This window comes from Cherax quadricarinatus, chromosome 44 (assembly GCF_038502225.1).
Source record: "Cherax quadricarinatus isolate ZL_2023a chromosome 44, ASM3850222v1, whole genome shotgun sequence".
NCBI lineage: Eukaryota > Metazoa > Arthropoda > Malacostraca > Decapoda > Parastacidae > Cherax > Cherax quadricarinatus.
Window position 1 is genome coordinate 18,758,880 of NC_091335.1, and position 25,950 is coordinate 18,784,829.

The following is a 25,950-nucleotide window of genomic DNA, read 5'->3' on the forward strand; positions in this document are numbered from 1 at the left end:
TTTTTTTTGTGATGTGTCTGCTGTCAGGTTAAGCTCACGACACACCCAACTATTGTTAAGTCTCCTTACACTGCCAGTCAACTGTTGTTGTTGGTTTTACCTAACTCTCATTGTCTGCTCTTGTTGCAGCCCCCATATCCTGAAGTTAAGTCCCCCTCATGGCAGCTATGGTTTGGTTATACTCTTTCCTCCTACCCACCCTCTCGTTTCTCTCTACCACGTCACCCCTGCCCCCTCCTCTTTCCACTTTCCCTCTCCCTGCTCCCTCATCTTCCCCTCTCCCCTCCCTCCCTCTCCTCCTGTCTGGCCAGCGTCTGCCCCTTAATTGTTGCTGCCCACACAAGTTCCCTTGTTTTTCTTTTTTGGGTCTTATCACTTCGGGTACCAGCTAGCCAGTTTAATATTTGTTTGTACCGTAATGGGATCTTATAAACTGGCTTCTTCAACTGGCTGATCAAGTCACCATCTTCACCAACACATTCACCACTACTCTTTGGATTTTCTCTTATTTTGTTTGATCACGTATTGGCTTCAGTCTGGCGTCGCATACTTTTAAGAGCTTAATGTATATTCTGTATAACATTCTAAATGATTCTTGTGAAGGTTCCTTTTAATATTTCTTAGGCTAGCTAGTTCTGTATATGTCGTTGAAGTTATGAACATTGCCTGCTGGGATTTCCTTCCTAAGCTGTGTTCCGTGTCCGATCTTCTCTTTTCCTACGAATTCACAATATTAGAAACTAGTTTAATATTCACTTATGTGGCCACGTATGCACCATGTTTAAATCATATTGCAGAGACAGCTTGTCCATACCAGTTAGTCATTGACAAACGGTGATGTTTAGGATTCAACATCCTCGGGAAGGTTATTTGTATACATGCAGTATATCAGAAACAGCAGAAGGCCAAGCACCTATCCTTTTAGGACTACTTATCACCTTTATTCACTGGGATATCACTTTTCTTTATTTCAGCACCCGGTTATTCCTGCCTACTCTTTAGTTTATATAATATCTCTGTGTTACTGTTTCGAAGGCTTTCTTAGTCATGACTGATACAGTCTACCCATCCCTCTCTCCTGCTTTACATCCGTTACTGTCATAAACTTTTGTGATATTTGTAAAACAGGATTTGCCACCTCTTCTTCACGTTGATTGCTTTTCCGTTTCCTGCGAAGTGCCAGTATATTTGTTAATAAACCGTTATATTTCACTGATTTCTGTCGGTTTATCTTGATGTTCGGATGCCCTTTTGCAATTTTCAACTTGACAGGCAGTTGTCTCATTTGTTTTGAAAATCCGCTCTGCTGGGTCGCAGTTACTCATTCTCACTTCAGTCTAAGCGTGTGAGACTGTAAGAAGTAAGTTTTAACAGCTTGGAGCTTTTGCGTTTCACATTTCGCATTATGTGGGATATTTTTTTTATGGAAGATGAAGAGATTTGTTATTATAATAATGTCATCCTGTCTTAAAATCTATTTACATCAGTTTGAGCAGTCACAGGTAAACAGCAACATAGGGGCAGGTAGTTCTTAACTTAGATTTTGTGTGTGTGTATATATATATATATATATATATATATATATATATATATATATATATATATATATATATATATATATATATATATATATATATATATATACATACATGCATATGTCGTGCCGAATAGGCAGAACTTGCCATCTTTGCTTAAATAGCAACGCTCATCTTGCCATATAAGACAAGTGAAAATTTGTGTATGCAATAATTTCGCCAAAATCATTCTGAACCTAACGAAAAAAATATATTTCACTGTGTTTATTTAGTATTAAATTATTGTAAACAAATCTAAAATATATTTAGTTGGGTTAGGTCAAAATAAATTGCGCTTGTTATAATAAGGTTAGGCAAGTTTTCTAAGATTTTTTTGGTGCAAAATTAAAAATTTTTACATCAACGTTAATGAAAAAAATATATCTTTAAACGTATAAGAGAAAATTTGAGAAAGGACTTACTTTTAAATGAGTTCTTGCTAATTGACCAGTTTTACATATTCGGCACGACATATATATATATATATATATATATATATATATATATATATATATATATATATATATATATATATATATATATATATATATATATATATATATATTATACACACACACACGCACACACACACACACACACACACACACACACACACACACACACACACACACAAAAGTATTTGGGGTTTCTTGCAGTATCCTGGACAGCATTTTTGTTTCCTTTGTTCTTCTGTCTGGTACGAAAATATAATTTTTTTTTTTATTTCTGTAATCTCTTGGTTAAGATTATCTTTTCTTCGCTATGACGTATTCAAGTTTTTTTTTTTTTAGCAGCTCAATAACTTTGTTCTTCTGTACATTTTTCTATGCTCTTTTTATTTTTGATCTTATTTTAGGTTTTCTCCGTGGTACGTGTTTAGTGCTGATCTTATATGTTTTTATATTCAGCTTTTCCAAGCGCTGGTGAGGGTTTAGGGTGCTCCTGGCCGTTCTTTGTTAATTTTGTCCTAGTAAACGACAGGTAGAAGAAGCTAAATCGAGGCGAAATACCAGAGACCGTAGAGTGCAGACAGCTTCTTTGCCTAAGGGAGACAGTAGAGTGCTAGCCAAAATTTACTGACCAGTAGCTCAGACATCCTATATCATAAAAGTGATGTGATAAGAAACCAAATTACAAATTTTATGGAACTGCACAATGTACACAACACAAAGCATCATGGAGAGAATTAGGAAGACGTTGGAAGAAAATTAAAACAAATGTGATATGCATGAATTTTGCAAAGGCCTAGGACATGCGATCATGGAGTGATGACTGTAGGCATAACAAGGAAAAATGAATTTTCAGCTGTCTGACCAATAGAACATAAACAGCAAAATCCAGCATTAGCAAGGTAAACAGCTCAGTATCACAAGGCATAGTCTTGGTGCCTCTACTGTTTATCCTAATAGCAGACATAAACGAAAACACTCGTCATAGTTTTGTATCATCATTTGTGGGTGATGCCAAAATAAACATGAAAGTTATCTCGGTAAAAGACACGGAAAAATTACATTAGATAAAAGCAGGGTTTTCCAGTGGGCAGTGGAGAACATGAAGTTTAAATAGTAATAAGTTCTAACTGCTCAGATACGGAAAGAATGAAGAACTCAAAACGGACACTGTATTTGAAACCTAAGAGGATAATTATATAAAACGAAAGGAGCACGTCGAAGACCTGGTAATAAAAATGCCGGCTGACATTTCTTTTACAGAACACACAGGGAAAATGTCAGGACAGTCAGGAAAATGATGGGGTGAATAATGAGAACTTTCAAAATAAAGGTAATGGAATTGTTGACACTATTCAAATCACTTGTATTGTTCAATGTTAACGGCCTCGTTCAAGGGCCGTCAACATGTCAAATGTACATTTGCAATACGTATTCGCTGGAGCAGAGGGACATGTATAAATATACGCGGAAAGTGCTTGATAGTCTAGTCCCAAAGCTGCACATTGTCATAACATACTGGAGTGAATGATATAGAAGGTATACTGTGAGCACAAAAAGAAAACATTGTATCAACATCCGTGGTCCCAGGCAATTAACATCTTACCAGAATGAGCAACAGTTCGGTATCTTTATTCCAAAAACGTTTCACCTACACGTAAGTTTCTTCAGTCGAATACAGAAGCAGCAGTAGTGGAGATGGACTGATTATATCGTCTTAACATCGCCCGCGAAGACGTAGTTTTGAAGTATTCAGTCCCTCAGCTTTACATTGTTCGTTAGTCTGAAACAATGTGACGCTGAAGCATCAGAATGAAGACTCGTATACTTCCAAAGGTGAGGCTCAGATAATCTTGAAGACAGAAGGGGCGAGACCTACTAGTAAAAGTAAGAATGTGATAATTGAGAGGCAATGTAGCAAGCCTACTGGGTAGGTCCCTCTCAAATTGTCGCTGTTCTCAGTAAAAAGATACCGATGTGTTGCAGTGTCTGACATCTCCACTGTTTCTGCTGCCTCCTCTGTATTCGACTGAAGAAGCCTACCGCGTAGGCGAAATGTTTCGGAATAATGATACCTAACTGTTGTACATGTCATATCAACTTGTCGGTACTGTATACCTTTTATTATATTCATGACTTTCCGGAAGATATCAAAAACACTTCTGGGACACGTGTAGAAGTCTTCAAGAGGAAAGCAAACAAGTATTTCCAGGTGCCAAATTAGCCAGGTTGTGAAGGATACGTGGGCTAGTGGGGTCACCATCAACAACTACGTGATTGACCAGGCAAGCACAAGACAAGCCTGGTGCAGGGTTGGGCTTCGGTAAAGGTAGTGTTAATATTGGCCTAGAACTTTAGTTATTCAGGTGAAATAGTTGGAAATTTTTTAATATTTCTGGAAAAAAATCCAAACATTTCAGGATATATATTTAGATGATTGTTCCTGTCCTTAATATTTGTTTTCCCTCATTTTGAAGAGCACTTATGGAATATATTTATTACTTTTTTAGTTTTTGTGTTCTGATTGCAAAAATTCATGTTTTCGCAAATAGTTATCTTTAGAGATGTTTGGCTGAGGTATGGGGTGGGGGTAGCGGGTGTCCCGGCCAACAGCCACGTGTGGGCCTCGTCTATTGATTCTTCCTACCCCTGACCTTGATGCTGCTCCTGCTCTCACATGAAGACTTCGCTCGCGCCGCCGCCGCCTACTGCCAACCTTCACAACCTTCACACATTTGCCACCATAAATGTTATTTCATGTCACATGACGCATCCACAGTTATTTCACCTCCTTCTCATGAATATATTTACAGAGAAAAAAGAAACTGTTCGGAGGTTATTGGTGTAGAAAAATAAAGAGTCCATGCTGCTGCATGGCTGTAGATGCTGTTAACCAGGGATACTGTGAGAGTTTGCTTGATGCCAGGGTAATGTCCTCTTGGCTTCGATTGATCCTCCCCTCCCCCCAGCAATCCTCTTCCACCTTCCTTCTGAAGCTGGGTCACCTTACTGTGGTGACTGACTTTATGTAGGCTAGTACCTCACTAAGAATCCAGCATCCCATTTTTCGGCCTAAGTAGATGGGAGATTTCCTTCTCTTTTGTCAATACCCACATTCATGCCACATTTCCACATTCATGCCACCACCTCTCAAGCTGCCTCCCCCACCCCCAGCTTACTCCGCTTCCCCCCCCCCCCTCGCGTATTCCGCTTCGTCCCCCTGCGTATTCCGCTTCCCCCTTTCCTATTAATACCACGTCTGCTCAAAGGGGGCGCTAATCCTCCCCCTCCCCGTAGTGATGCTGACGCAACTAATGCCAAAAAATAGTGACATAGCTAGTCACTTCAAACAAATTATGAATATGCTTTGAACTGCAGCATTGTTAGTTATCTGAAAATTGGGTGTTCTGACAACGAATATTTAATGTTAAGGACTCTTGTTAGAGCTGAATAAACGCACAGTTCTAGTACTTTGTTAATTGTACAACTTAATTGTTAGATCTACCAAGAAAATAGCTTATCTGCAAATAGTTTTCGCTCATAGCATATTGTACTTAGTGTTTTAATTGTGACAGGTTTACTAATTAAGGTCATTTAATGTATTATGTATTACAACAATCTGGTGTTTGTAAGACACACGTGCAACACTAGGAATCTTTATTGACGAAACGGTTTGCCTGCACTACAGTCTTCATCAGTCGAATACATAGATGACACACTTCTGGAGACATCAGCATTGGTGGAAGACGAGGTGGATACATAGTATGATGTAAGCAGTCCGTCACCCTGAGTGCAACATGGTCAGTCCATCACCCTGAGTGCAAGATGGTCAGTCCATCACCCTGAGTGCAAGATGGTCAGTCCATCACCCTGAGTGCAAGATGGTCAGTCCATCACCCTGAGTGCAACATGGTCAGTCCATCACCCTGAGTGCAAGATGGTCAGTCCATCACCCTAGGTGCAAGATGGTCAGTCCATCACCGTAGGTGCAAGATGGTCAGTCCATCACCCTAGGTGCAAGATGGTCAGTCCATCACCCTGAGTGCAAGATGGTCAGTCCATCACCCTAGGTGCAAGATGGTCAGTCCATCACCCTAGGTGCAAGATGGTCAGTCCATCACCCTAGGTGCAAGATGGTCAGTCCATCACCCTAGGTGCAAGATGGTCAGTCCATCACCCTAGGTGCAAGATGGTCAGTCCATCACCCAAGATGGTCAGGGTGCAAGATGGTCAGTCCATCACCCTAGGTGCAAGATGGTCAGTCCATCACCCTAGGTGCAAGATGGTCAGTCCATCACCCTAGGTGCAAGATGGTCAGTCCATCACCCTAGGTGCAAGATGGTCAGTCCATCACCCTAGGTGCAAGATGGTCAGTCCATCACCCTAGGTGCAAGATGGTCAGTCCATCACCGTAGGTGCAAGATGGTCAGTCCATCACCGTAGGTGCAAGATGGTCAGTCCATCAAGATGGTCAGTCCATCACCGTAGGTGCAAGATGGTCAGTCCATCACCCTAGGTGCAAGATGGTCAGTCCATCACCCTAGGTGCAAGATGGTCAGTCCATCACCCTAGGTGCAAGATGGTCAGTCCATCACCGTAGGTGCAAGATGGTCAGTCCATCACCGTAGGTGCAAGATGGTCAGTCCATCACCGTAGGTGCAAGATGGTCAGTCCATCACCGTAGGTGCAAGATGGTCAGTCCATCACCCTAGGTGCAAGATGGTCAGTCCATCACCCTAGGTGCAAGATGGTCAGTCCATCACCCTAGGTGCAAGATGGTCAGTCCATCACCCTAGGTGCAAGATGGTCAGTCCATCACCGTAGGTGCAAGATGGTCAGTCCATCACCGTAGGTGCAAGATGGTCAGTCCATCACCGTAGGTGCAAGATGGTCAGTCCATCACCGTAGGTGCAAGATGGTCAGTCCATCACCCTAGGTGCAAGATGGTCATCAGTCCACTAGGTGCAAGATGGTCAGTCCATCACCTAGGTGCAAGATGGTCAGTCCATCACCGTAGGTGCAAGATGGTCAGTCCATCACCGTAGGTGCAAGATGGTCAGTCCATCACCCTAGGTGCAAGATGGTCAGTCCATCACCCTAGGTGCAAGATGGTCAGTCCATCACCCTAGGTGCAAGATGGTCAGTCCATCACCCTAGGTGCAAGATGGTCAGTCCATCACCCTAGGTGCAAGATGGTCAGTCCATCACCCTAGGTGCAAGATGGTCAGTCCATCACCCTAGGTGCAAGATGGTCAGTCCATCACCCTAGGTGCAAGATGGTCAGTCCATCACCCTAGGTGCAAGATGGTCAGTCCATCACCCTAGGTGCAAGATGGTCAGTCCATCACCCTAGGTGCAAGATGGTCAGTCCATCACCCTAGGTGCAAGATGGTCAGTCCATCACCCTAGGTGCAAGATGGTCAGTCCATCACCCTAGGTGCAAGATGGTCAGTCCATCACCCTAGGTGCAAGATGGTCAGTCCATCACCCTAGGTGCAAGATGGTCAGTCCATCACCCTAGGTGCAAGATGGTCAGTCCATCACCCTAGGTGCAAGATGGTCAGTCCATCACCCTAGGTGCAAGATGGTCAGTCCATCACCCTAGGTGCAAGATGGTCAGTCCATCACCCTAGGTGCAAGATGGTCAGTCCATCACCCTAGGTGCAAGATGGTCAGTCCATCACCCTAGGTGCAAGATGGTCAGTCCATCACCCTAGGTGCAAGATGATCAGTCCATCACCGTAGGTGCAAGATGGTCAGTCCATCACCGTAGGTGCAAGATGGTCAGTCCATCACCCTAGGTGCAAGATGGTCAGTCCATCACCCTGGGTGCAAAATGGTCAGTCCATCACCCTGGGTGCAAGATGGTCAGTCCATCACCCTGGGTGCAAGATGGTCAGTCCATCACCCTAGGTGCAAGATGGTCAGTCCATCACCCTGAGTGCAAAATGGTCAGTCCATCACCCTGGGTGCAAGATGGTCAGTCCATCACCCTAGGTGCAAGATGGTCAGTCCATCACCCTAGGTGCAAGATGGTCAGTCCATCACCCTGAGTGCAAAATGGTCAGTCCATCACCCTGGGTGCAAGATGGTCAGTCCATCACCCTAGGTGCAAAATGGTCAGTCCATCACCCTGGGTGCAAGATGGTCAGTCCATCACCGTAGGTGCAAAATGGTCAGTCCATCACCCTAGGTGCAAGATGGTCAGTCCATCACCCTAGGTGCAAAATGGTCAGTCCATCACCCTGGGTGCAAGATGGTCAGTCCCTCACCCTGGGTGCAAAATGGTCAGTCCATCACCCTAGGTGCAAGATGGTCAGTCCATCACCCTAGGTGCAAGATGGTCAGTCCATCACCCTAGGTGCAAGATGGTCAGTCCATCACCCTAGGTGCAAGATGGTCAGTCCATCACTCTAGGTGCAAGATGGTCAGTCCATCACCCTAGGTGCAAGATGGTCAGTCCATCACCCTAGGTGCAAAATGGTCAGTCCATCACCCTGGGTGCAAGATGGTCAGTCCCTCACCCTGGGTGCAAAATGGTCAGTCCATCACCTAGGTGCAAGATGGTCAGTCCATCACCTAGGTGCAGGATGGTCAGTCCATCACCCTAGGTGCAAGATGGGCAGTCTCATAGGTTGAAGCAGTTGGCAAGAGTTGGATATGAGGTCACAGGTGAGCTGAGCCTACTAGTGGAAGTAGGTCATACTAAACACTTATTACCAAGAGTGGCTTAAGACATCAGTTGTACCAAGATACCATCGTGTTGCAGTGTCACACAGGTACCATAAAAAACAAAAAGGTACAATACCGTGACTGGAGCAATAAACAAACATAGACGAATGAAACTTAAGACTTTTCGATCTGACATAAGCCGTTAACTAGTCATAAATAGTATACAATACCGACAAGTTAATAGGACACATGTGCAGTGTGTCAGTAAATATTCCTAGTCTTCTACATGTTTCTTATTAACTTATCGGTACTGTATACCTTTTATAATAATCTTGTGTGTACGGGTAGACAGTTTTGAAAGTTAAACGTACCAACATATTCCTTATCATTTAACAGGCAAAAATATTGCTTATGTTACTAGGCTTCCTGCCTTTGCTTATGTATCCGTTTTATTGTGTAATGTATTGTCTGTCATGCATACAATTTGAAGGTGTCATGACAACTTGGTACATTTTTGGAGGGCGTGAGTGGTAAATATTGACCCTCTTTATTGATTACTGTGTCGTGAGTCTCCACGCCGACTCATCACCACAACCATATGTTTAAATGCGCTCCATCCTCTCTGATAAATCATTTCCCACATGTTTAGTATGTTATGTCACTCGGCTAGTTTACTGCTTGGGCAGACTGAGGTTCTGCATGTGATCATTGATGGTGCTACTGCTCCCATTGCTACCAAATATACTGATGCATGTTTCGTACTTTACAGGTATGTTTGCGTGATGAGGTCTCTTGCAGACTGGTTCTGGGTAAGTTTTATTTTCCGTGTTGCTGAGGAATTTAAAAGGAAACAAAAGATTATCAGTAATTAAATGAATGTATAACTAAAGGAATAAGCTAATGAGGAAGATAGTAAATAAGGTTAGAGGGAAGCTAAATATTCGTGGAAATGAGCGTCAACTACTATATTTATCAGATAATTTCTAGCCAGAGGAGTCACTCTTGGATATGAGAATATATTACATTGAAAGCACTTAATTGCTGCAGACACTTGAGTGCCGGTTCAGCTGGGCTGTGATGGTTGTGTGGGCCTGCAAGTTTCTAGCATAAACAACCTGGTTGACCGGTTGGTCAGGAGGGAAGCCTGGTGTCAGGTCCGTGCTATGCAGGGGTACCAAAGTCCTCGAATTCAGTCAGAGGTAAATCATAGGTGAAGAAAACGTGGCCGAGGTTCTTTTTTATGCTGCACTCCTTGTATTGTATCATAACAGTTGGTGGAGACGTTAAGGACATCCTGAGACACTCCTGATTAAACGGTAGGAATGATTGCACCTGCCTAGTGTTAGCCACTAGGCCTACAACAGCTACTTTTTTCTTTTATAATTAATACTTGGCATTCCTACCACAGAACAGGTGGTGATAGAACCCATGACAGACCATTCCTAAAACTTACAGGCCAGTGTGCTAACCATTGGACCAGCTGGCTCTAATAGGATTTGTCTAACAACTAGGTATATTTCTATACACCATAGGGAGAATAGCATGGGCGCCACTGTAACCACAAACTCAGATTTTTACATGCGAATCCCACACCAGCGTGACTGTGGTGTTCTGCTAGAGTCCCTATGAATTGGAACTTGAGATCGAGTTGGAAATGAATGGTTGTCCAGGGCAATTGGTATTAATTGCTGGCTGAACAAACTTTGTAAGGACATTTCTGATATCCAATCTTCCATTACCTATTTTTTTTTTGTTTTCCTATATTCACTTTTAATTTTCTTTTACATACCCAACTAAATTCATCCACCAACCTCTGCAACTTCTCTTCATATTATGTCTGTGTAATTTATTGATAAAACCACTGGATGGCGATATTGCACATGTGTCTTACAATTACTTTCTTCTGAGTAAGTTTTTACCCTGGAAATTTTACGGTGATGTTTAACTTTATTACTCTGTTATCTGGTTAGCATTCGTTGTTACAGTAACTAAGTGTATCGTGTAAGTAGTTTAACAGGTGTAATGAGACTTGAGATAACCGTATAAAAAATAGGTGTGGTGGTGAGTATAGTAACTATACCCACCATCACACCTCTTTTTATACGGTTTTCTCAGAGTATATATTCTGGTGTGGTGAATATAGCAACTATACTCACCACACTGAAAATATACTCTAGTTTATGGGAGAGGTGTGTTAGCCTCCAGCCCACGCTGATGCCCAGTTATCATGTGCACTTTACCCATGAACTAGGCTTTGTATTGTGCTTGTGTAACTGTCACACACTACCTTGCTCAATATCATAAATTTGTTTAGAATCTGTTTATGCGTATCTCATGGTGGACTGTTGAGACGCTTTGTTCACGACATATTCCAACCACTACAACTTAAGCAGATAATTCGAGGCTTGCCTCGCTCCCCTCCAAGCAGTGGAAAACTAAAACTAATTTATTAGTTTTGTTTATTTTATGTTGCTTGCTGCATAACATGATCCACATCCCTCAGCATCCAGGGTGTTGGTCAGGCGTTGACTCGTCTGCATCAGATTTGATGTAAACCCTAAAGAATGAAGTCAGAGAACATAAAATGATAATTCTGCTAAAAAACCACTAACATCTTCCGTTGCCTGCTGTATATAGTTCTGGTCTTCATATTATGCCTATGTATTGTGGAGATAAATGGTATAAAATATTGTATTGATAAAGCCACTGGATGGCGAAACGAATCCAAGATACCCAAATGTTGCACGTGTGTAATTCATCAACAAGGGTAGAGGTATCGTAAGGTAGAGGGATATCGTAAGCTGTCTAGATAGTCTGCAAAATCATTCACCAAATGTTTTAACTTGTATGTGATTTCCATCTCTTGGTTGATAAGAGAATACAATTTTAAACTTAAAATACTATGTGGAATTACTCTAGACTAACAAACACGTACTAGAGAACATTTAGAGTGAAAGTTACTATACTCTGGCTGATGCAATCTCAGTCGAGTTTAATTAACCCACTAATAAAAGAGAGATGGTTAAAAGATCGTTTTCGGGTCACGACTTTGTCATGACCCAATTTAAGTCTTATTAAATATTTATTATTATTATTATTATTATTATTATTATTTCTTAGTATTATTCCTTGAATCCCTCCCATTTCCTCAGAGAATTAAAGGCATTCAAGTTTGATCCAAGGAAGGGAGCACAGGTTCAGTTCCTTAGATGAACACCCCCCCCCCCAACCGGCATAAGGGATCCTCCATTGAGAGGGATAACAGTCCAAAAGTAACTGACACGTTATCTAAGATTCTTTTCTCCAATTGTGTGTTAACTGTGAACTCTTAAAGTACATATTGTGCCAGCAGATAACGAAGGCTACTAGAAAATGGAATAATCTAACAGGGGATCCTCAACGACCGTAAGGAACTAAAATGACTAAGGTCCCAGAACCAAAACGTTTCCTGTAAAATATCCGTGTTTGCGTTGATGGATTGACCACCCCTCACTATTTCTGCAAGGTTGATGGACTGATCACATCATCGTTACCTTCCCACTGTTACTGCTGTCTACAGTAAAGATACCCAACTGTTGCACATGTGTCTTAATCTCCAACAAGAGAAATGTTAGATGCAGTACATTGGTCATAACCTTACTGAAGTACAGACGAACATAAATTCATACGCTGCAAACCAGGGATTCCCATGGAACCCTCCTTGAAATCCACATCAGTCTCTATAAAAGATTAATGCTGAGGCGTATAGGATACCTGGAGGTTATTCCGGGGATCACCCCCCCCCCTCCGCGGCCTGGTCCACGACCAGGCCTCCCGGTGGATCAGGGCCTGATCAACCAGGGTGTTACCGCTGGCTGCATGCAGTCCAACGTACGAACCTCAGCCCGGCTGATCCGGCACTGACTAGGTATCTGTCCAGCTCTCTCTTGAAGGCAGCCAGGGGTTTATTGGTAATTCCCCTTATGCTTGGTAGGAGGCTGTTGAACAGTCTTGGGCCCCGGACACTTACGGTGTTTTCTCTTAGTGTACCAGTGGCGGCCATACTTTTAATTGGGGGTATTTTGCATCGCCTGCTCAGTCTTTTACTTTCGTAGGGATTTATTTGTGTGTGCAGATTCGGGACCATTCCTTCCAGAACTTTCCAAGTGTAGATTATGATATAGCTCTCTCTCCTGTATAAAACTCGTACCCCGGAGGAAGTATTAGAATATCACATTTAAATTACCATTCTGCCCTCACTTTTCTCAAGATTGGTAAGGTGTCCGATCTAGAATATTACATGGAACTTTTCCTGCTCGCATTTAAATTATGACCGCCTCAGATTTTTAGGAATATACTTATTAGGACGGAGAAGATAAATTATATTTACAAGGACTCCATGGACAAGCATTTTATGGAGAGAGCGATACGGAAGTAAATGTAGAGTAAACCCAGTGAAAAGCAGGTGTGCCTTAAGCACTGTTAGAGGAAGCTGACAGTGACTAATATGCGCCTCTTGAATACTATACCACAAATGTAATAAACATTATCGGCGCAGAGGAAACTAGATAAGATCCAACAGCAAATAGGTAGGATCAGCCTGATCATCTGGGATGTTATGGATATGGTCCTGAGGGCTATAGGTGTCTGTGGCCAGGCAGACACTAGGCTGAAGAAATGGGAAAGCTCTCGAACCTGGTCATAGAAGTGTTAAAGGTGTTGGTGGCAGTATCAGTCATTGCCATTATTTGTACCGGTCAGTTATGTGCTGATAATTTATGCTTTTCTTCTGACCAACAATTTTTGAGCTTGCAACTGCTTTTTAATGATATATTTCGTAAGTAAAAGTATTGGTTAGATACTGTGTGCCAGCATAATTCACCAGTTACCTGGAGGTTACCTGGAGGTCAGTCTTCTTTCTCGATTTCTAGTACAGTGTATGATACTCTTGGTACAAAGGCAAAAGTCTTCAAGAAGAATATTGACAAATTGTTGCAGGTGGTCCTGGTCAGTCGGGTTGTAATATAGTTTCGGAAGATCACCGAAATCTCTTTCCCAGATGAATGTCATTCAGGCTAAATTTCATAAATAAAATTGTTCCTATACTTTAGATAGTTTAAGCGGTGAAGGTCAACGGTGAAGTAATTAAGGCAGCTTAATGGCTTTGAAAGTGGATTATAGTTGTATTGAAATTCCTGGGTAAAGATTTTAACTTTCTCAATCTTTTGCATCCAGAGTATTTGCCTGCTGCGGATGTGATGATTGCGTGTACATTGGAGTTCATCCTATTGAAAATGTTAAATTGAGTTTGGCTCCTCCGACTGCCTTTCTAGTTAGGACTGTTGTGAATGATCCTACCACCAGAAAATGTTTACTCACCTACCAAGTTGTGTTAGCAGGGGCTGCCAACTTTATTCCCTCCCCACCCCCGACTCTTCATTCTTTTCAGCCAGTTTCACAGAATTCTTGCCTTCAAAACTCAGTCTTATCTGCTTTTTATTTTTTTAACGTTTTCCTCCCACCACTTCCTAAAATGTGTTTCACTTACCAGCCTAATATATCTATATTAGATATGCACATTCAGCTACCATCTGTGTATCCTGGCTCCCTCTTCACACATCTCAAATATCCTCCTATATCCATTGTATCTAATCTCCTAAATATTTAATATGCCATTATTATATCTCCCTGGGTCCTCTTGTTATTGTGATGTTGGTTACCAACTTGTCTCCTTAAGTTTATGTAGGAAGGAGTTGATGAGTTTCGAGAATTTTTCTACTCCCGGAGCCCGGCCATGAGCCAGGCTCCTCTGGTGCTTGCCGGGTCAGCGAGGCTGTTGTTGCTGGCGGTCCGCTGACCCACATATCCATCATAGCCTGGTTGATCTGGCACCTGGTGAAGTTTACTCTTGAAGACTTCTACACTTATTCCAGCAATCATGGGGAGTAATATAGTTGGCATTGAGAGGCAGAGCAAGCCGGACCTTGGCTGTCAGCGGACCCAAAACATGGTTGGAACTTGTAGGAGAGGAGCTCTATTAGGCCGAATGTCGAGGTTATATCTGCAGGCTTATGAGATAACTAAGTTTGAGTATCAATCCATAAGTTTCTTTAATTGGCATCCCCTTTCGCATTAATATGGCCCGTTTCTTTATAGTGTTATGTTAAACTGTATTCAGTGTGTTAGGTAAAATAACGCGTGCAACTAATGTGACATTTTACCTCACATATTGTCGATAATTGTACCTGTATTCAGTGTAGAAATTAAGCTAAAGAATCTCTTCGAGAATATATGTAACCTTAAGTGTAAATTCCAGTTCCCGCCCATAGTAGCAGCACACAAATGCTGCCTACCTACCTGGACGGTATTCCGGGATCAACGCCCCTGCGACCCGGTTCACGACCAGGCCTCTCGGTGGATCAGGGCCTGATCAACCAGGCTGATACTGCTGGCCGCACACAGTCCAACGTACGAACCACAGACCGGCTGATCCGGCACTGACTTTAGGTATCTGCCCAGCTCCCTCTTGAAGGCAGCCAAGGGTCTATTGGCAATTACCTTTATGCATGGTGGGATTCTGTTGAACAGTCTTGGACCCGGGACACTTATTGTGTTTTATCTTATTGTACCACTAGCGCCCCTACTTTTCATTGGGGGTATTTTGCACCGCCCGCCCAGTCTTTTGCTTTCGTAGTGAGTGATTTCTGTGTGCAGATTAGGGACCATTCCTTCTATGATTTTCCAGTTGTAGATTGTGATATACATCTCTCGCCTGCGTTCCAGCGAGTGCAAGTCAAGTGCTATCAAGCGTTCCCAGTAGTTAAGGTGTTTGATGGAACTTATATGTGCAGTAAAGGTTCTCTGTACATTCTCAAGCTCTGTTCACCCCCACACCCTGTGCTCGCTCACGGACTGCCCTGCTTCAAGGTGTCCGCGAAGTCCTCAGAAAGAGGGGCTAGTGTCTTATCCCTATCTGTAGCTGTCCTTATAAGTGGCAGGAAGAATAGGCCGTAGAGTAAGATGCCCCTCATCTATCTTCAGCGTGCCAGATTAGAGGTAGGTTGACTACCAGTGCTGATTGAGGTTCCTTGGGATACTGTACCAGTTGTTCAGGCTGCCTCGAGCCATTAGGCCAGAGGATTCAAAGAAGTGACTAAGCCTAATCGGTTAATTAATGAGGGTTCTCAAGTGAGATACGGATACCCCATTTCTAGTAAAGGGAAATGCGGAGTCATCTTGAGGTGAGGAGCACTTGTTTTAAAGGAAATAAATGATCAGAAGGAACTGCATCGTGGTATCACTTGTATGCTGGTTTACCTGCGAAGTTCTCAGCGCCGTGTAGTAAGTGGAAACCAGCCCTGGATTGAGCTAAATCAGTTGGTAGCGTGTGCGTGTGATGGGAAAGGGGTGTCCCTGGCAGCATGTGTGTATGAGCACTAGCAACGTTGTGCGTGGGGGTGGAGGGGGGGAGAATGGCAACGTGTGTTTTGGTTGGACATTAAAAAAAAAGTATATATGGGGTCACTAGCGTTGAGTGGGCACTGGCAGCGTGTGTGGGGGCACCAACAGTGTTTGTGGAGGGTGGGCACTGGCAGCGTGCGTGTGGAGTAGGGGGTGGTGGTAGGAGCGTGTGATGGGAGCCATGATCATCAGTGTTGGGCCGGCGTGTGTACGGTGAGGATGTGAGCTGCACCACCTCATCTCCTCTCATATTATCAATGGCGGGGGCAAGACACCCCCACCCGCCCTCATAACCTCTTATCTCACCGTGTAATAATGTGGCTTTTCATACACTCGCAAGATTATACCCCAGAAAATGTTTACTGCTTGTGTACTCTAGTGACTAGAGAGAGAGTGATCCAACCGGTTGCTTAGGCAACTCTTGTGGCTTTATACGAAGTGAATGTCGAGTGACCACTCTTAGGTGACAGTGACACTAAATAGATTGTGAATAATTTAAATGCTGAAGGTAAATATGGATATTTCATACACGACAGTGATGGAGGCGGTGGAATTAGTTTGGTACTTGAAGTTAGGTGCTGGTGGTGGTGTTGGTAGCGCAGGCAACTGGTAAGTTACTTAACACGGAGCTCATGCTGGTCCTGAGCTCCAGACTTTTGCTTGTGCAAGATTTGACTATGGTGACCACACATCACCACTGGTGGTAGTGGTGTTGTAACACCACTACTTGTGGTTGTATAGTGACAGACTAATATTGTGGTAAGAAAAGCGACAGATGAAGTTCACTGTGGAAAAACGCAAAAGATTTAATCCTCGGGAATGAAAATAACCTTTGTACTTTTAAACTAAAAAATATGGACCTTTGTAATACAGGATGTGAAAAGACTTGGGAGTTATGGTAAGCACAAATCGAAAACCAAAATAACATATTCGAAACGTCGTTAATAAGTCTAACAGATTCCTTTGAGTTTTATCAAGAGGTGTAAACAGGAATCCAAAAGTTATTCTGTTTCTCTACACATAATTAGTAAAATCTCGTTTAGGTTATGCGACTCAGGTTTGGGCTCCATATTACGAATGTATATAAATGCATTAGGTAACACTGAGATGGATGACAAAATTAATCCACTGTTTGAGGGGGATATGACTGAAATATAAAAGTTGAAGACCTATATAAATATACATAGCAGCCCATCCTCCTGTTCAAAGTCAGTATTTAACAACAGCTAAGAGAGTCTGTTGTATGACTTCAACGCAAGACTTTTATTTGACTTGTCGAGTCCGCTCGGTGGGTCCCCGTTTCCTTTATCTTTAATATACCTTTGATGAGTTTCGAGAGTTTTTCCTACTTCCGGAGTCCGGCCTTGGGCCAGGCTCGTCTGTTCACACCTCTATGGTGTTTAGTGCCTTTAGTGGCGTTGTTTGTTACAATTGGTTAACTTTTTTATTAGATTACGTAAATCGAGGAATTTAAGATTACGTAAATCGAGGCATTTAAGAAATCTACTTAGGCTTTAAGGAGCCGAGAATATCTTAACCAAGAAGCAACTCTAACGATAGATTCGGTTTAGGCAAATTTAGATTTAGTAGAGATGTTAGTCAAATATACGAGTGAAAAGAGTCGAGTGTGAGGAGAATGCTCCTAGTATGAGCCAGTAGACCTACCACAGTGTTCTCTTTTTGTGACATTACCACTGGATGTGGTGGCGGCACCATAACCTATTAGCATCTGGGTTACCGCTCCACTCTTATCTCTTATCTATACAATACAGTACTTGCGTCTGTACTCTTATCTGTTTTTAAAGTAGTGAAAATAAAATTAATATTTAAGTGTTAGCTCTAGAGCTCTTTTGAAAGACGCCTTATTAGCTCTAGAGCTCTTTAAAAGACGCCTTATCGCAACTCCATTTTTTCATGAAGATTCAAGTGTTGAAAATGAAAGAAAAAGTGTTGTGTGTGAGCAGTCAGTGTTAATGCCAGGCTCTCCTTCGGTAAATGTCGTGACAGGGAAATCAGCAAAGGTCTTGCCCTGCTCCGTGGCTGTTACTCAAGACACTGGTATGGCAATAGATAGTGGTGTTGGTGAAATCTAAAGAAAAAGTCGATTGTTGGAGGTTATTAGTATGATGAAGTGTGTTGGTGGCCAGGAGAGTGGTGAGAGGAAATAGTTTGTTATGGTAGTGAGGGGCGAGAGCTTGTGTGGCTGGCTGTGTGTGTGTATGTGCGAGCACGACTCTGCGCTGGCTGGCCGGCCCCTCCGCCCACACCTCTTGTCATAGCTTCCTTCACCTTGCTCACTGGTCTCCTCCCATAACTGGCATCAATACTTGGAATATTGCCACAATATTCAATCCAGGCTACGTTACGAAAGAGGTATGAACCATATTTTCAGTGCTTCAAGGGCTCCAGTGGAAAGAGAGATGAACAATTTTATTTTATCCCTTCCATCTTTTTGTAACTACTCAGTGATAGTCTACTTAGCATTGGTATATTATTTTCTTGGTAATATTGGCTATGTGTGAGAATAGAGGGAGAAGTAAGTTTATTCAGGTATACACGAATACAGCTAAATAGATTATCATACATAACAGCATATGTGTAGAGAAACTAGGATAACCCAAAAAAGTAAAGTTACTTATTTCCATTGGGGTCCTTTATGCTGTCATTGTGCACCTTGGGTGACACGTGTATCAGAATGTCTCGTAGCGGCAGTGGTTTTGTCCATCACTGTTGACTTCACATAACAGGTAGTCGATTTTTGTTACTTGATCTCTTTAACATATAAACACTACGGTGTTCATATGCTTCCCCACACGAACGCGCGCGCTCTCTCTCTCTCTCTCTCTCTCTCTCTCTCTCTCTCTCTCTCTCTCTCTCTCTCTCTCTCTCTCTCTCTCTCTCTCTCTCTTACAGAAATGTAGAATATTTCGTTATTTTTATTTTGGCAGTCTTGGAAAGTAACTCGCTATGGTTTTAGAAAGGTTACGCTGCTGTGTCCATGTGTACTAAAAACATCAGGTTTATTAATAGGAAAAAAGCTCTGACCAAACGGTTAAAAAGACACTTCGATGCAGTTATTACTGATGGAGTTTAAAATAAAACAAAATAGTATTATATATTTCACAATTCTTTTTGAAAAAAAAAAAAAAAGATTCAATTGGAGTACAGATTTTATGCTTGGGTGAAGACAGCAATGTGAGGTGTACGTGACGTTTTGGAAGACCAGTAGGTAGGGAGGATTCTTTCCAAGTCTCGCATGTCCGAAATCTGCACACTGCCATAACAAACTGGAGCGAGAGAGAAACCCAGTGAAAAGCAGGGGTGCAGTAAGCAAAACAATAGAACACTGTATCAACATTCGTGGCCACCAATTATTCGACGTCTTGTTAGAAAATATCAGAAACACTGCTGGAACAAGTGTAGAAATCTTCAAGAAGAAACTGGACAAGTATCTTCACCAGGTGCCAGATCCACATATCCATCACCAGGGCTGTGATGGATATGTGGGCCAGCGGGCCACCAGCAGCAACAGCCTGGTTGACCAGGCAAGCACCAGACGAGCCTGGCCCATGGCTGGGCTCCAGGAGTAGAAAAACTCACGGAACTCATCAAATTTACCCTTGTGGCACACATTTATTGGCATTATAATTGACACGTACAAATGAAAATATGGGTAGATAAAGGTGGTATAAATACAGTTTTGAATATAGCTAACCAAGTACTCTAGATAAGGGATTTAATTTAGGTTTAGAAAAGGATATAGGAAAGTACTTGTGTGGCAGTAGATCAGTCAAACAAACCGCCACTTAGTTATTGAAGCGAACACTTTAGGTAACTTTAAAAACTGTTAGTAATGTATGTGAACAAGAAACTGAGATTAGGATCCGCCTGACATGGACCAGGTCTACTACAACGCTCTTTAATTCTTATGATTTATTTTTAGTTCAGTATTTCCTACCTGAGGAAGGAGAGAAAAATTTGTGGGTGTGTTCTCGTGACTAAGGGGATTTTCCCCTTGTTCCAGAAGATAGCCTCTGTGCTTTTTTTTATGGGTGTGCGCGCGCATCCCGGAAAAACCGCATACAGTTTTGCCTATATTCACTCCCGGGTTATTTGTCAATATCCGTGTAAGCGAGCTTTCACTCAGTTATAAATGAAGTAAGATAGCCCGGTCATGCGAGGTGGTGTCTGAGACCAAGTGCTGAGTGAATTTCCACCCGCAGCATTCATACTACAGTAAGGTGGTGGTTGTCGGTGTTGCCGTAGCCTGCTATAGGGCATACCTGTGACCGATTTCAAGAGTTCTTCTCTGTAGTGATTTCCCCAGAATCATGTCATGGCCAGCCTCTCCAGTACTACCACTCTTAAACTGCGCCTGTGATTTCACTACTTCATCAGTGTGCCAGATCAACCAGGCTCTGGTGGGATATGTGGGCCGGTAGGCCTCCAACACCAACTGCCTGGTTGACCAGGCCTCAGGTAGGGCCGCGACAGTAAGAATACTCGAAAAATACGGGTATTTCAGAGCTGTGGGAATTTGGTAAATGAATTAATAGATTACATCAAGACTTAAGAAATCGTAATGACACGATTGCAAACAAACCATACCCCCGGCCGGGATTGAACCCGCGGTCATAGTCTCAAAACTCCAGCCCGTCGCGTTAGCCACTAGACCAGCTAGCCACAATAAGATTCATCCAACTAGGTATATTTCTACACCATAGGGTATAGATTACATCAAGCGTAGAAACTGTGTGTGTGTTTTGTAGTTTTGGCTTCTGCGATGTTAGTAGTCTTTGAAGTCGACAATAGAATACTAGGTTTTCTATGTTAGGTGGTAAGATATTATTTTAGAGCCTGTTGCATTAAACAGGCGCGTGCGGTGATAATAAGTTTAGATAATTTTGCCTAAGAAAATCCAACAAGTCAAATGTGGTTCATTTCCATTGACGTCAGTGGAAGTCTGGGAGGAAGGGAGAGGAGGCTTCTCTAAAGTGAGGTTTCTTAGAACATAGTCACGTGTTATCCTCTAACCTCCTCCTTCCCCCCCTCTCCCCCTCCTCTCTCTGCCTGTCAACCAACAGCTCAAACACACATCAATACGTATCCCACGTATTTGGAATGTTCCTAGGCCCCGTATTGATTGTTTTGCGAACCCACATTTTCTGTAGGGAAGGGAATGGGTAAAGGCGGGAAAATGCCTACTAGGTTTAGTAGGGAGGATTTTCCTTAATAAGGTTAAAATTGGAATGCATTTGTGACTAATGATTTACATAGGTCTGTTCACTATCCCAGTTTACCTGTAGATTACAGAAGACGATTGTGGGAGCCATTCTCTCGAGGCCTAGTTCTACACCAGACTACTTGGTTAACAGTTTGAACCATCAGGCTGTTTACCTGGAGTTTACCTGGAGAGAGTTCCGGGGGTCAACGCCCCCGCGGTCCGGTCTGTGACCAGGCCTCCTGGTGGATCAGAGCCTGATCAACCAGGCTGTTACTGCTGGCTGCATGCAAACCAACGTACGAGCCACAGCCCGCTAGCCTTACGCAGTCTAACATAGACACCACATAAACTGACTTAAAACTTATTAAAATTTTTTCTTGAAGATGGAGGGATCTGTCGGTGATTGTCCTTATATATGAAGAGAAGAAGTAGAAAATTCTTGGTTCCATTACACTTAGTTCTACTGAGTTATTGATTTCGGTAGATAAATTAGACACGTGCAGTACCTGTAAAGTACTTGAGAGCCTCTTCTCAAATATCCACACTGCTATAACAACATACTGTAGCGAAAAATGTGGGAGGAAATGCAAAATAAACCCAGTGAAAAGCAGGGGTGCTGTGGACACAATAAGGGAACACTGTATCAACATTCGTGGCCCCAGATTATTCAACATCTTACCAGAGGATATCGGAAACACTGCTGGAACAAGTGTAGACATCCTCAAGAAAAAACTGGACAAGTATCTTCACCAGGTGCCAGATCAGCCAAGCTGTGATGAATGTGTGGCGCAGCGGGACTCCAGCAGCAACAGCCTGAGTGACCAGGCTAGCACCAGACGAGCCTGGCCCATGGATGGGCTTCGGGAGTAGAAACTCTATCGAAACTTGTATGTATAAAGGTATAACACTTGGGTACCGTTATTGAGGAAATTTTTCGCTACACAGTGGCTTCATCAGTCCAATACAAATACGAGTGATGAAGATCAGAATGAGTTTGAGGTAATCAATCCCTGAGCCTGGAGTCTGTATAATAAGTCCTTCAGTCTTTTCAAGATTGATGGACTGATTACATCTACTTCAGGCTCAGGGACTGATTACCTGAAACTCCAGATCTTCACCACTCATCTTTGTATTGGATTGATGAAGCCACTGTGTGGCGAAACGTTTCCCCGATAAAGATACTCAAGTGTTGCACATGTCTAATTTATCAACTTGTCAGTTCTCTGAACCATTGATTTCGGGGATGCATCTTAATTAACACGAGAATTTTCCTGGTGTAAATTAAGATGCATCTTTCTCACTTATTTTCCATATAATTGAAGGGTTTTCAGGCTTATCTAACAATTTAAGTGCTTAACTGAATTTATACGGGCCTTAGACGTGCTGTTAATGAACATCAACCCAGCAATTCAGGTTATTCACACCAGTTGACGTGCAGACTTTCTCAGAACATTGTTAGTGAAGGTCTTGAACTGTGCCATCAACCTCCGACGTAACACAAATTCTCGAATTTGTTAGTCATGTTGGTGACTCACTTGATACTTTACTTCTTCGCCTGTTGTACCTTACACGTCTTAAAATTTCCATTACCTCTTTCAAAATCATTTTAAGTTTCTCTTAAAGATCAAGTGAGCTTGCATCATCTTACCATACACATTGCCACAAGGGTAAGAGTGGCCTAACGATACTCGATACTTTCATTAGAGACTGACTTCATCTTTTAGCTGAACATAATTCCTCTGAGTACGCATTAGTGAAGAGGAAAAGTTGGGGAAGGGACACTGACCCGAGCTTATATCCGAGGTAGGTCACCTAAGAGTCCCTAGGTCACTGCTCAAATCTTTGTCACTAGAGGTAGATCAGAAATAAGTGGAATGAGCTGATTGTGGTAGCAGCATGCTACTGTATTTGCATTAGTTAATTCAGTTCTTGGTCCCTCCTAACCAGTATCGACCAACAGATCATACCTTTTCTTCAAAATGTGTAGTGTGGAGTTCTGGTGGTTTGGGTGTATATGAAGTGTGTTGAGCAGAGAGTGTTCTGGTGTGAGTGCCAGACAAAGGTGAGTGCGTGACTCAGCATTGCGTCAGCGAGCCTCTCACATGATGCCCGGCCCGACCTCGCTTCCACCCTTGTCTTGTACCATGCATGCTACACGCTATCGAAACTGTATTGCACCATACCACACTTGACCCGAACTATTGTACCATACAACACACTAAACCATTTTACCACGTTAACTATATAACGAGGTTAGTAAGCACGGATAACAGGAAAAGTATTAAAATTAATATTCAGATTTCTAACAATCGGATTACAAGTAGTAGTAAGACAGTGTTGGCAAGATAAAATGCTCTACCCCAAGGCAGCTCCTGGCACCTTATTGTTTCTCGTTCTAAGAGCACACATTAATACACACGTCAGTTTCTTAGTACGTGTGGAAAATGACAAAATAAAAATAAAAGTCACATAAATAGAAGGGTTAGAAAAATTAAGATTTCAACGAAGTCTTCCAGTGAGCAAAGTAAAATATGATGTACAACGGTGACAAATTCCAAACTGCTTAATTATGGAAAGACTGAAGACTTTACAACGGGCGCGGAATACAGAATATAGCAAGGCATCTCGTAGAATTAAAGGAACTTGTAAAAGTTTAGGGAAATTTATCAGATTCCCCTCATTTTTTCTAAAACACGGTAAGAAAAATGGTGCAAAAACCAGGGAAATGATAGGGTGTATTATAAGAATTTTCAAGACAACAGTAATCACGCCAGTGAGGTTGTTGTTCTGATCAGTTTTCAGCTAACCTCCCAATATTAAAGATGGAAAATGTTTGTTGGTCGTTCTTGTCCACATAATAAATGATCAAAACTACTGGGACCGCCTCAAAGCACTTAAAATGTACTCTCTGAAAGTCAGGTGTCCAGTCTGCAAACCACTATAACTTACTAGTGATAAAAATGGGAGAATACGTAGCTATACGATTTAGAAATTACTTGTGGTGAGATGCTTGGCACCAGAGAAGCCTGACCAAGGGCCGGGCTCCGGTACTGGTTCAGTACTTAAGCCCAGGTCTTTCGACCTTCTGCCTTCTATTCCTTAAGAATTATTATTTCCACTTGCGTATATTTCCTGCTGTCATTGCCTGCTCTTCCAGTTTGTATAATTGCGTCTTGTGTGAGATAGTGGAATGCATTTATGCAGTATACCTGGAGAGGGTTTCGGGGGTCAACGCCCCCGCGGCTCGGTGTGAGACCAGACCTTATGGTGGATCAGAGTCTGATCAATCAGGCTGTTACTGCTGGCAGTTAAGGAAGATACTACTTAACCTCTTTCCTAATTTCTTTCACTTATAAAGCTGGGAGATTCGTAAAAAAAAATGACATCTCTAAACGAATGCTAGGTTTTTCATATGTATTAATTTTCAAGGTGCTCAAAGATATTGTTTTTAATCAATAATTGGTTACACTGACAGTGTGCTGCTACCTACCTCTCTCTCTCTCTCTCTCTCTCTCTCTCTCTCTCTCTCTCTCTCTCTCTCTCTCTCTCTCTCTCTCTCTCTCTCTCTCTCTCTCTCCTCTCCTCTCTCTCTCTCCTCTTCCTCTCTCTCTCTCTCTCTCTCTCTCTCTCTCTCTCTCTCTCTCTCTCTCTCTCTCTCTCTCTCTCCTCCTCCCCTCTCTCTCCTCCTCTCTCTCCCCTCTCCCTCTCTCTCCTCTCTCTCTCTCCTCTCTCCTCTCTCCTCTCTCTGTCTCTCCTCTCTCTCTCTCCTCTCTCTCTCTCTCCTCTCTCTCCTCTCTCTCTCTCTCTCTCTCTCTCTCTCTCTCTCTCTCTCTCTCTCTCTCTCTCACGCAGGGTTTGACAAGGTTAGGTGAAGGATCCCTAGCTTTATTGACAAGCTATTTACAGGTTAAGGATTCCTAACTTCATTGACAAACTAAGAGCCGTTACCTACATCAGCTCATTTGAAAGCATTTTTATTGTTATGAGACATACACGTAAGGAACAGGATGAAGTTGGAGCCATCTGTGGGCCAGCATTTTCATTTGATCAACTGACTTTATCTCGGTGACATCATAATGCTGTACGAATGTGTTCCATACTCGAGTCATCCTGGGGATAAATGATCTCAGATGAAGTGTTCTGGAGAAGGGTACAGCCAGAGTGAAGTTGCTGCTTTCTGCCCGTCTCCGTCTCTCTCTCATTTCTCTCTCTCTCTCTCTCTCTCTCTCTCTCTCTCTCTCTCTCTCTCTCTCTCACTCTCTCTCTCTCTCTCTCTCTCTCTCTCTCTCTCTCTCTCTCTCTCTCTCTCTCTCTCTCTGTTACATAATGGGAACAAATGATAGCTATGATTTTTTGTCATATTCCATCACACAGGATGGGTTTGTTAAATCGTGGTAAAATCTGCCTGTCTGAGGTAGAAGACTTCAGTAGGTCAATGAAGATATCGTCAAGCATTCCAACTACGGGAGCTTCAAAGGTTTCGTTCCAATAGAGCTGGAGTTAATGTTACCCAGGAAGGTGCTCAAGGTATTGTGTGGGAGTGGAGGCGGTGGTGGTTGGGGGGGGGGGAGATAAGTGGTAAACTGGTGTT

The 25,950-nt window shown here is 42.7% G+C and overlaps 1 protein-coding gene across 15 annotated transcripts in view; it reads left to right on the plus strand.

Annotated features, from left to right (window-relative positions):
- chb (chromosome bows) overlaps nucleotides 1-25,950 on the plus strand; it is a 788,037-nt gene that overhangs the window by 354,336 nt on the left and 407,751 nt on the right. For 9 of the 15 annotated variants that reach the window (XM_053789050.2, XM_070094157.1, XM_070094160.1 and 6 more), the window contains exon 1: nucleotides 16,326-16,356. The exons of 3 other annotated variants lie outside the window; for them this stretch is intronic. The gene's annotated coding sequence lies outside the window, so the exon portion shown is untranslated. Of the gene's footprint in view, nucleotides 1-16,325; nucleotides 16,644-25,950 lie in introns of those variants that run through there. 3 more of the 15 variants (XM_053789053.2, XM_053789051.2, XM_053789052.2) reach the window with 3 other exon arrangements.